General features: G+C 36.3%; 1 protein-coding gene across 2 annotated transcripts in view; it reads right to left on the minus strand.

Annotated features, from left to right (window-relative positions):
• Nucleotides 1-2,991: 2,991 nt before the first annotated feature.
• The window catches only part of LOC123758930 (probable G-protein coupled receptor Mth-like 3), a 58,584-nt gene continuing 48,950 nt past the window's right edge, over nt 2,992-12,625 (minus strand). For both annotated transcript variants that reach the window (XM_069338587.1, XM_069338631.1), the window contains exons 6-8: nt 10,210-10,294; nt 5,643-5,905; nt 2,992-4,460 (exon numbers count right to left, since the gene is read on the minus strand). The gene's annotated coding sequence lies outside the window, so the exon portion shown is untranslated. The remainder of the gene's footprint in view (nt 4,461-5,642; nt 5,906-10,209; nt 10,295-12,625) is intronic.

Genomic DNA, 12,625 nt, shown 5'->3' on the forward strand with positions numbered 1-12,625 from the left:
AAAGTGAAACGCCATGCAACCTCTGAAGAGACAACTAACACAACACCTATACCCCCTATTAGACTATTTTACAGGAACTTCTTTTCCACAGCTCATAAAACGGAGGAAAGGGTCCTGAAAGATATTGTTAATAGAAACGTTATCCCTACAGACAAAAATCAGAGGATACAACTGACGAATTACTATAAAACCAGAAAAGCGGCCAGCCTACTCATGAGAAACTCTCCAGACACAAAGCAGAACGCTTTAAAAGAGACCAACGTCGTCTATGCCTTCAAATGCCCTCTTGGGGATTGTAAGCTCCAAAAAACCCAGTATATAGGCAAGACAACAACATCTCTTTCTAGGCGTTTAACGATGCATAAGCAACAGGGCTCCATTAAGGAACATATAATCTCTTCCCACAACCAAACCATCGCCAGAGAAATCCTAGTAAACAACACAGAAATCATCGATAGATACAGCGATAGCAGGCGGCTTGACGTTTGCGAGGCACTACACATTAAAAAGTCAACACCAGCAATCAACAGCCAATTATAAAATAAATAAATAAATAAATATGTTTATTCAGGTAAGGTACATACTTACATACAAGTGATGTTACATTAATGGATTGATATATAGATAGAGCTAGTACATACAATGCCTAAAGCCACTATTACGCAATGCGTTTCGGGCAAGAAAAACAAGAACTTAATACTAATTGTTCAATATCAAGAACTTAATACTAATTGAGCATAAAGAATAAAAAGTGTTGAGAACAAATACAAATACAGATAATAAAAAAAAGGGGGGAACATGACTGAAAAAGCAGCACAAATACAATAGGTTGACAAACAGTGTTGATTAAACAAATAAATTACAGACATGGGTTGACAATAGAGGAGTGAGGTAGGTTAATTAATGCACAACTATATTCTACCCACCTCAAGACTCCGCTCCAATATAGAAGCATCAAGAAATATGGACCAATAGGCTTTCTACAATCACTTCCATTCAATACCCATTGTTTCGTGTTCTGTCTTGTGTTGATGAATTTAATACCCTATTAAATACCACCTCACCCCATCCACCTCACTCAAATGTAGATATAAACAAATCGGAGATGTGTAAGTTCTATTCAGCTGTGTATAAATAAATAAATAAATATAAATATGTTTATTCAGGTAAGGTACATCCATTTAAGTGATGTTACATTAATGGATTGATATATAGATAGAGCTAGTACATACAATGCCTAAAGCCACTATTACGCAATGCGTTTCGGGCAGGAAAAACATGAATATCTAGAACTTAATACTAATTGAGCATAAAGAATAAAAAGTGTTGAGAACAAATACAAATAAAGATAAAAAAAAAAAAAAAAAAAAAAAGGGGGGGGGAACATGACTGAAAAAGCAGCACAAATATATAGGTTGACAGTGTTGATTAAAAAAAAAAAAAACAGACATGGGTTGACAATAGAGTAGTGAGGTAGGTTACAGGGAATTTATTAGGTAGTGTTTAGTTTTTATCTTAAACTGGTTGAGAGAGGTACAATCTTTAACATGGTATGTGTAAACTAAAGTCTTTGAAAATGTAAAAAGTTTTACGAAACGCGCTCAAGTGTCGCGTCAGACTAGAAATAAATATGAATTTTGGAGAATTGATTTTTGAATTACCACCAACAGTGAAAAGAAATGTACGAAAGATCGAGAAAATTCGTGTTAGAATTATTAATCTTACTTTTTCGGTCATATTTAATAATATATGTCTACAGGAAAGACTGCTACCAAAATATACTAATATATATATATATATATATATATATATATATATATATATATATATATATATATATATATATATATTAGTATATTTATATATATATATATATATATATATATATATATATATATATATATATATATATATATATATATATATATATGTCGTACCTAGTAGCCAGAACGCCCTACTCAGCCTACTATGCAAGGCCCAATTTGCCTAATAAGCCAAGTTTTCATGAATTAATTGTTTTTCGACTACCTAACCTACCTAACCTAACTTAACCTAACTTTTTCGGTTACCAAACCTAACCTAACCTATAAAGATAGGTTAGGTTAGGTTAGGTAGGGTTGGTTAGGTTCGGTCATATATCTACGTTAATTTTAACTCCAATAAAAAAAATATTGACCTCATACATAATGAAATGGGTAGATTTATTATTTCATAAGAAAAAAATTAGAGAAAATATATTAATTCAGGAAAACTTGGCTTATTAGGCAAATAGGGCCTTGCATAGTAGGCCAAATACGACGTTCTGGCTACTAGGTACAACATATATATATATATATATATATATATATATATATATATGTTGTACCTAGTAGCCAGAACGTCGTATTTGGCCTACTATGCAAGGCCCTATTTGCCTAATAAGCCAAGTTTTCCTGAATTAATATATTTTCTCTAATTTTTTTCTTATGACATGATAAAGCTACCCATTTCATTATGTATGAGGTCAATTTTTTTTTATTGGAGTTAAAATTAACGTAGATATATGACCGAACCTAACCAACCCTACCTAACCTAACCTAACCTATCTTTATAGGTTAGGTTAGGTAGACGAAAAACCATTAATTCATGAAAACTTGGCTTATGAGGCAAATTGGGCCTTGCATAGTAGGCTGAGAAGTGCGTTCTGGCTACTAGGTACGACATATATATATATATATATATATATATATATATATATATATATATATATATATATATATATATATATATATATATATATATATATACACATATATATATACACATATATATATATTGGCAGCAGGTTTTCTTTCAAACATATTTCATTAAATATGACCGCATATTCTGTATTTATTATTTTCTGGTTTAGGGCTTCTATCCCTCTAACTATTTTCTTAGCATCAGGGCTTAGTTGAAATAGGAGTTCTCCAAAACTCATTTTCGTACTTTTAAGGTGAAGAAAAGAAGTGATTTACTATAGAATGTATTACACTTATTTATACAATTTGCACAACGTTTCGAACCTCCATGGTTCATTCTCAAGTGAACAGATCTTACAATGCTGGTTGATTTTATACCCGCACTGGGTCAGGTGATAATACAATAAAGGTGAAAACATGGGGGGATACATAAGGGATAAATGTGAGGTGAAACATAGAGGTAACTGCAGAAGGCTTATTGGCCCAAACGAGGCAGCTCCTATCAAAACACAAAGATTAATCCTTCTGTGTTGGCATCGTTATGTTCTGCTCTTGTCCTTACAAGACCAGAACATAACGATGCCAACACAGAAGACAATGCCCAACATAACAGGCCAATTACACTGGATTAATCTTTGTGTTTTGATAGGAGCTGCCTAGTATGGGCCAATAAGCCTTCTGAAGTTACCTCTATGTTTCACCTCACATTTTTCACTCTATGTTTCACCTCATATATAAAACGCTGAATTGTAATGTCAATCCTGACCTCAAAAGCTTCATAGAAGGTTGTAACAGAACCCATGAGCACCACACCAGAAATAAATACAGTTTTGATATTCCAAGAGTACGACTTAATCAAACTAAAAATGCTCTACAAATCAAGGGACCCAGAATGTGGAATGACCTTCCCTACCATGTTAAAGGCTGTACCTCTCTCAACTAGTTTAAGATAAAAACGAAGCTCTACCTTATAAATTCCCTGTAACCAACCTTACCCCTGTATTGTCAACCCATGTCTGTTTTTTTTTAAACAACGCTGTTTGTCGACCTAATTGTATTTGTGCTGCTTTTTCAGCCATGTTCCCCCCTTTTTTATCTCTATTTTTATTTGTTCTCAACACATTTTATTCTTTATACTCAATTAGTATTAAGCTTTAGTTATTTAAGTTTTTCATGCCCGAAACACTTTGTGTAATAGTGGCTTTAGGCATTGTATGTACTAACCCTATCTATAAATCCATCATTCTTTGTAAAATCTCTTGTATGTATGTACCTTACCTAAATAAACATTTATTTATTTATTTATGTACAGTGACCACAACACAGCAGTTGCAACATCAGGATCTGCGGGTTGGTACAAGAATTCAACCAACTACGAACCACTTAGTTTGATGAAAGGGAGCAATAGAGCAACAGAAGTACATTTACATCGCATCAGGCCGTGGATACCCGTGTGCATGGGAAATAGGCTTACAGGTTCTGGAAGATGAGAGGAAATGTCAGCACTGTGTAGAAATGCCCGACAGACCACTGGAATATTATCTAACACAGTGCACAGTTACAAACCCATTAAGATTTCAACTTAGATTCAACAGAGCAGAAGAAGTTGTTAAACACATATATCAAAATCTTACTGAAGCGACCTTACGAGTCATAAATATTCATACTCCGCCCAAGTAAAACAGAAACAAGCAACACTTAGTGGGCCAGCCAGAGGCTTAGGGCCGCGCAGGAATATCCCTGCAAAAAACAAAAAAAATTATATAAATATATATATATATATTATATAAATATATATATACTCTCTCTCTCTCTCTATATATATATATATATATATATATATATATATATATATATATATATATATATATATATATATATATATATATATATATATATATATATGTCGTACCTAATAGCCAGAACGCACTTCTCAGCCTACTATGCAAGGCCCGATTTGCCTAATAAGCCAAGTTTTCCTGAATTAATATATTTTTTCTAATTTTTTTCTTATGAAATGATAAAGCTACCCATTTTCATTATGTATGAGGTCATTTTTTTTTATTGGAGTTAAAATTAATGTAGATATATGACCGAACCTAACCAACCCTACCTAACCTAACCTAACCTATCTCTATCGGTTAGGTTAGGTTAGGTAGCAGAAAAAGTTAGGTTAGGTTAGGTTAGGTAGGTTAGGTAGTCGAAAAAACATTAATTCATGAAAACTTGGCTTATTAGGCAAATCGGGCCTTGCATAGTAGGCTGAGAAGTGCGTTCTGACTATTAGGTACGACATACATATATATATATATATATATATATATATATATATATATATATATATATATATATATATATATATATATATATATATATATATATATATATATATATATATAACGCTGAACTGTAATGTCAATCCTGACCTTAAAAGCTTCCTTGAAGGTTGTAACGAATGCATGAGCACCACACCAGAAACAAATGCCTTTTTGATATTCCAAGAGTACGACTTAAACTAGAAATGCTCTACAAATCAAGGGACCCAGAATGTGGAATGACCTTCCCAATCATGTTAAAGACGTTACCTCTCCCAACCAGTTATAGATAAAAACTAAGCAGTACCTATAATTAACTCCTTGTAACCTAGCTTACCCCTAAAATGTCAACCCATGTCTACTATTTTAAACAATGCTTTTTGTCTACCGAATTGTATATTTGCTATTTTTCTGCTATGTTCCTCCTTTTTTATTTTATTTTCTCAACACAATTTATACTTTAATCTCAATTAGTATTAAGTTTTAGTCTTTAGTGTTTTTCCTACCCGAAACGCTTTGCGTAATAGTGGCTTTAGGCGTTGTATGTTCTAGCTCTATCTATAAATCCATCAATGTTTGTATCGCACCTTGTATGTATGTACTTTACCTGAATAAACATTTGATTTTTTTTGTGTGTAGCTTTATAAACCTTCACTGCCACAAAGGCTATACTTCGGGAATTCTCTAGCATCATTCTTCCCCCTTGGTTTTAATTTTGTCAATTGAGTTTTCATTGTCAATGGCGGAGGTCTTCGTCTCATTCTGCCTGCGGGTTGAAGTTCTCTCAATGATGCTCCTCAAATTTAACCTAATGGAAGAGGAGGAAGGCGTTCCCTGGGACACTGAATAGCGAGAGACTTGTCCATTGAGCTGTAAGGCAAAATAAAAAATATCAGTGGTGCTCAAAAAGAACACAAGATCATTAAAATTTACTCCTTTAACCCAATTCCCGACAGCACTTGATGACCAATTTGGGCACAGATATTTAATCAAATCACTTCATCATGCTAGGGTCACTTCATAGCACTCCTGGCTGTCTGGTTCGAATCCTTTTGGAGTGTGGTGTTTTCAGTTGTATATTTGCTTGGGACCCATTCAAGCTTGTTGCGTACAAGCTTGAATGGTTCCCAAGCCAATATGCAACTGAAAACTCCATACCCCAGAAGGATTCGAACCCAGATAGCTAGGAGCGCTATGCACCTTGGCATACCTGGTGCCTTAACCACTTAGACCATACGACTATACAAAAATCTTGATAATCGTGAGTCTATTTTATCCAAGATCCGACAGCGCTTGATGGTCAAATTGGGCATAGATATTTCATCGAATCACCTCACTTTGTGGGGCCAAGTGAGCAACACAAAACGTGGCCCCTTTATGGGGCCACATGTTTACTCACGTGGCCCCATGAGCCTTTAATTTCCTTGCCAGTCGTTCATGTGGTTCTAACTGGGTTTGATATGAGAACTTGCCTAAAGCTAAGCTAAAGGTTTTTCATCCAGGCGACTATGTCCTAGTGTTAAAGCCCCGATTGGGAAGCTCTATTTATATTGAGTACGATGGCCCCTTTATAATATCAGAAAAGGTTGGGGACCTCATTTACAAATTCAGGCACAAGGACAAGCAGAAACAGGTGCCCCTGAACCGTCTGAAAAAGGTTCCAGGGCGGCCATGCCAGTTGCTCTAACAAGTTCTTGTTTTTCCAGTGAGGGAGGGGATAATTATTCTGGAGACACAGCTAATCCTACTTTGAACCATTCGAGCTCTGTGAGTGCAGTGGAGGAGAGGCTATCCCATTTGCAGATGTTCCAGCGTGAGACGGTGCTGCAACCACTTGTCGAGTTCTCTAGTCTGTTTGGGGAGTTCCAGAAGCAGACCGATGCCATCTACCATGATGTTAAGTTAATTGAGTACATCCCTATCCGCCTTCGTCAGCAGCAAATAGTATATCGTCAGAAAATAGTATAGGTTTAAGAATGTTACAGACATTAGGCAGATCATTGATTTGTAGAGATCTGGGATTTGTAGAGCATTTCTAGTTTGGTTAAGTCGCACTCTTGGAATATCAAATAGGTATTTGTTTCTGGTGTGATGCCCATGAGTTCTGTTACAACCTTCTAGGAAGCTTCTAAGGTCAGGGTTGACATTTGCAGTTCAGAGTTTTAAATATACTGAGTACACATGAGAGGATGTGCAGTGACTTAATATCTAACATATTCAAAGATTTGAGTAAGGGTACCGAGTGCTGTCTGGGGGTAGAGTTAGATGTTGTTCTAATACCAGCTTTGTGTTGAATAATTAGAGGATGTAAATGATTTTGTGTAGTAGAACCACAAGCACAAATACCATAACTGAGATAGGGATAGATGAGAGATTAATGGAGCATCGCCCAAAACGCTGCGCGTACTAGTGGCTTTACAAGATTGTAAATACTATGCTATGTATTTTCTCAAACCCAATGTACCTTCATGTATATAAATAAATAAAAATAAATAAATAAATAATAATAATCACCAGGGTAGGGCGAGGTACATAATATCTGATCTTAGAAAGAATGCCAACAGTTTTAGAAACTTTTGTTGATATATTTAGAATGTGTCCCTGGAAATTCAGCTTGTTACTGATGAGAACACCAAAGAATTTGCCATCTACTTTGTTACTAATTTGGGTATTGTTTATTATTAGATTAATTTGATTTGAGGATTTATTGGCAAACAAAATATAGAAAGTTTTGTCAATGTTAAGGGTAAGTTTGTTGGCAGTTAGCCAAAGATGGACTTTATTTAGTTCAATATTCACTGTGTCATTTAGAGCAAGAGGGTCAGGACTGGAGAAAAGGAAGGTAGTGTCGTCAGCAAATAGAATTGGTTTGAGGTGTTGAGAGGCATTTGAAAGGTCATTAATGTAGATGAGAAAGAGGAGAGGGCCAAGTATGCTGCAATGAGAAACACCGATGTTGATGGGTAGGGTGGGAGAAATTGAATTATTCACAGAAACATACTGGAGCCTGTCAGTAAGGTAAGACTAAAGATATTGCAGGGAGTGTCCTCTGACTCCATAATGATGTAATTTAAGAAGATTTTGGTGGTTGACAGTGTCAAAAGCCTTACGTAAGTCAACAAATATTCCAACAGAAAGAAATATTCCAAATATTTCATATTCGTACTTTCCTACACTGAGCTTTAAATTTGCTCTGTATCTAGTGTTACCCAATCTCCCAATCTTTATGTGCTTAATTTAAACAACTTTATCATTGTGTTCATTGCTGTCTTCTTTTATGTGCTAGCCATATGCTGTATTGTGCCTACTAATTTTTGTTAAACTACCATTCAAGCTGTCATTGCAATAAGTCTGAGCTACCTATGTGCTTTAATATACCTACAATTTTCTCTCATCTTTTATTTTTTTCTTGCTATGTAACTGTTATCATTTCTATAAATTTTGAAAGTATTTACCTACTTAAAATTTTCTTAGATTAAATTAAGGACCTGCCCGAAACGCTGCGCGTACTAGTGGCTTAACAAGAATGTAATTACTATGCTATGTATCCTCACAATCCCAATGTACCTTCTTGTATATAAATAAATAAATAAATAAATAAATAAATAAAATAAAAAACAGGGAACTCATTTTTATCAAGAGCTGCATGTATAAAGTTAATCATACTAATAAGTGCATCGTTAGTGTTTTTTGGGGTCTGAAGCCATATTGGCAAGAGCTAAGTATATTGTGTTTGGCTAGATAAGAGTAAAGCTGCTTGTAGATTAGTTTATCAAATATTTTTCACAGGTTTGGCAGAACTGATATAGGTCTGAAGTTGTTGACGTCACTGAGATCACCACATTTACAGACGGGGGTTACTCTCGCTTTTTTTAGATTATCTGGAAAGGTGCGGAGTTCAAGTGACTTGTTGTAAAGCAATACAATGGCGGTAACTAAAAATCTGGAGGCTTTTTTGTGAATTAGAGTTGGTATCTCCGCAAGGGCACTAGACTTTGCTTTAAGTGAAAGGATTATTTCATTAACATCAGTTGAATTAGTAGGCGTTAGGTACAGAGACTGTAGATAGTTACCTGCAAGGTAGTCCTGAACATTAGTACAGAAGGATGGAATATCATAAGCAAGGAATGACCCAATGGATGATAAGCTATTGAATTCAATAGCAGTATCAGAGGCTGAAAGCAAACCATCGTTATTGGACCGGAGTATTGGTTTTTTATTTAAAATCTTTTTTGAACCCAATATTTGTTAAATAGTGTTCCATGTTTTCTTAATGTTGCCCTTTATTTGGGTAAATTTATTTTCGCAGTATTTAATTTTGGCTCTCCTAATTATTTTAGATAGCACTGATGAGTAATTCTTTGAAAAAATTTTTGAGACGATTCCTAACCTATGCTTCTTCTTAAGATTATTTATTTATTTATTTATTTATTTATATACAAGAAGGTACATTGGGATTGTGAGGATACATAGAATAGTAATTACAATCTTGTAAAGCCACTAGTACGCGCAGCGTTTCGGGTAGGTCCTTAATCTAAGAAACTTATAAGTAGGTAAATACCTGCAAAATTTATAAAAATGATAACAGTTACATGGCATGAAAAAATAAAAGATGAGACAGAAATTGTAGGTATATCAAAGCACATAGGTAGCCGAGAATGATTGCAATGACAGCTTGAATGGTAGTTTAACAAAACTTAGCAGGCACAATTATGTTTTTTATTAATAGATTTAAGTATCCCTTTGTAAGCCATGGTCAATTACTTGTGTCTGTCTTGTGCCAATTACATTTACAAAACCCTGTTCTTATAAGTGCAAACCCTGTTCTGAAACACTTCCTTGACAGATGTAATAGAACAAATACTTACCACACCAGATATAAATATCTCTGATATTCCAGAATCAAACTTAATCTGTGTAAACACTATGCAAATAAAGGGACCTAATCTATGGAACTCATTATTATTTATTATTATTATTATTATTATTATTATTATTATTATTATTATTATTATTATTATAGTCGTCAGTATCTCAGTGTTGCATTAGCTGCTGGCTCTAGCGGAAGATGTTTCTTCTTCCCTTCCGTGCTCTCTAACCCTTTGTTCCCTGGTATTATAGTTCATGTGAGGATCTAGTGTGATGATGTGTTCTCAGCAACACGAGTCTCTCACCTTCCTGCACTTGTCCTTGTTACAGACAGTGACCACAAAGACCGCCACGCCCTGCAGCCTAGTGAGGACGGTGAACATCACGCGCCTGAAAACAAATACGGTGCGAGTTTTATTCAATTAAAACTAAGCATCCCATAAAGCCTATCCTGTGAATGGAAAGAGGTCACATGGGGTATGGTCAAATCATACACAAAGACTATTCGATAAAGCTCGTGTTCTGCTTGTTAAACAGTATACATGTTAGTTTAGTTTAGTTCATTTATTATGCACCCCATACCCCCATCTTGTGGGCGGTAGTGGAAAGGGTTACAGAGGCACATAATGGGCTCAGGGACTGAACCCCATGTTATGGGGAGTATGAAGTGTTACTCAGAAGGGCCAATAGCTAGAATCAAGATGTATCAAAAATAGTGGGATAGATAGGCCCGGCCCCCAAGGAACATAGGTTCCTGTTAATGCTTCAAGGTTTTAGAAAAAGATCTGTTGTCTAGACGACAATCACCTACACCACTTCAACAGGATTAATGGATACACCTCAAAGACTAACTTATTTATTAAACCCTCTAATAACCCCCCATATACATTACTATAATAAAAAAAACACTATACACACACTACCTTATGTTAACTACCTTGGTCCACATAGACAGGATACAAGGCTTACACTTGGAAAAGCTAGAGTAAAGTCTACTTGAAAAGAACTCGAAGGCTTGAAGCAACCTGGGGTAGCAATGCCCCACGTGGCACCCTGGTCACAACACAATACACTTAGGGATGCCCAAAACACTGACTTAGACTACTCAATAACTACAACTTTTGCCAGAGACCAGTTACACAGGGTTATACTTAGAGAATTACTGTAGACTAAGGGAAGGGAAAGGGAGAAGAAGGAGGAGAATGGAGACAGAACCACACAGGGAAGATGTTGCCACAAGCACAGCCAGACCAGAGAAGACCAACCTAGAGCCCTGCTACCTCTTACTCTAATCGTTGCCGGCCGGATACTCAGCTGATCGGACAGCAGCCATCATTCCAAGTTTACTCAGACATTCTTTACTAGTTTAATAATTTCTAAACATAGTTGATAACTAGTTCAATATTATATTTAATAATCAACAAGCACAGAGTCTTTATGCTCTGTGAGAAACAAGATTCGTCTTCCGTCTGGCAAGGAAGACGTGAACAAAGGTATGAAACGTTCCAAGTATAAATGTTATGTTAACTAACTATCCTTCTCACAAGATTATTTGTAACTCAGTTTGACCTCTGGTTTCCACTAAGAACTCAGGGTCGTAACACCCCACAATTCATTTAGCTAAACAAGTTACAATCTTGATGAGCTAGTTACAAAATTCAGTATAAGTCCAGTTCAGTAGAAGTATATATATCATCAATGGGTTCGAGATCGACCACAAGTACAGTTTCTAAATTAAGCAACTGACGTATGTGGAGAGCTAGTGTCACAAGTAAGTAATTATCAAAAGAAGGCACCAAACCGGGAAGGCTATGTAACACCATCAAATGCACGGGATAATCAGAGGGCGCTAAATATCACCAAGGATGCCAATACGAGAACAGAAATGCATAAGGCGAACGATATCAAAAGTATCCGAGTCACCAAGAATTCTTTTGAGGGACAAGTGACTGCGAGGGGCGGTCGGAAAGCAAGACACAAGCTCGTCCCAGAAGTCAGGACATTCAAGAAGGACATGCACGACCGTAAGAGGGACAATGCAATTAGGACAATAAGGAGCAGGGCGGCGCTCCATCAAGTTAAGTTAAGACCATGCGTTAAGCAAGTATGGCCAATACGCAACCTTCCCAGAGCCGTTTCCCATCGCCGGTTTTGGTGGTAGGAGGATGGCCACGAGGACACACAACTTTTAAGAGAATGTAGTTTGTTACCAGTAATAGACGACCAACAAGCCTGCCAACGGGTAAGGATGGAGGAATGGATAACCGGGTAAAAGTCGGAATAAGGAATACCTTTACGAGAGATGGGACAAGAGCGGACAGCTTCCCTGCCGGCAGCATCCACACGCTCATTTAAAGAGACACCAATATGGCTGGGAACCCAACAAAACTCAACCGACTTAAATTTACTGTGAACAAGAAACAGCCAATGCTGGATCTCGACAACCACTGGATGAACCGGATTAAAGGACCCGAGAGCCATGAGGGCACTACGAGAGTCAACAACAACTACCAAGGAAAATTGACAACGAGAGAGCAGGAGACGAAGAGCAGAGAGAATAGCATAAAGCTCCTCTGTGAAGATGCTAGTCTCTAGACGTAAGCGACACATATAAGTGTGATCAGGAAAAACAACAGAGTAGCCATCACCGTCCGCAGACTTCGACCCATCAGTGAAGACGGAAACGGAGTGGGAGTGAGAAGAAAAGTGCTCTAGGAGAGA

This window comes from Procambarus clarkii, chromosome 1 (assembly GCF_040958095.1).
Source record: "Procambarus clarkii isolate CNS0578487 chromosome 1, FALCON_Pclarkii_2.0, whole genome shotgun sequence".
In the NCBI taxonomy this organism is placed as follows: domain Eukaryota; kingdom Metazoa; phylum Arthropoda; class Malacostraca; order Decapoda; family Cambaridae; genus Procambarus; species Procambarus clarkii.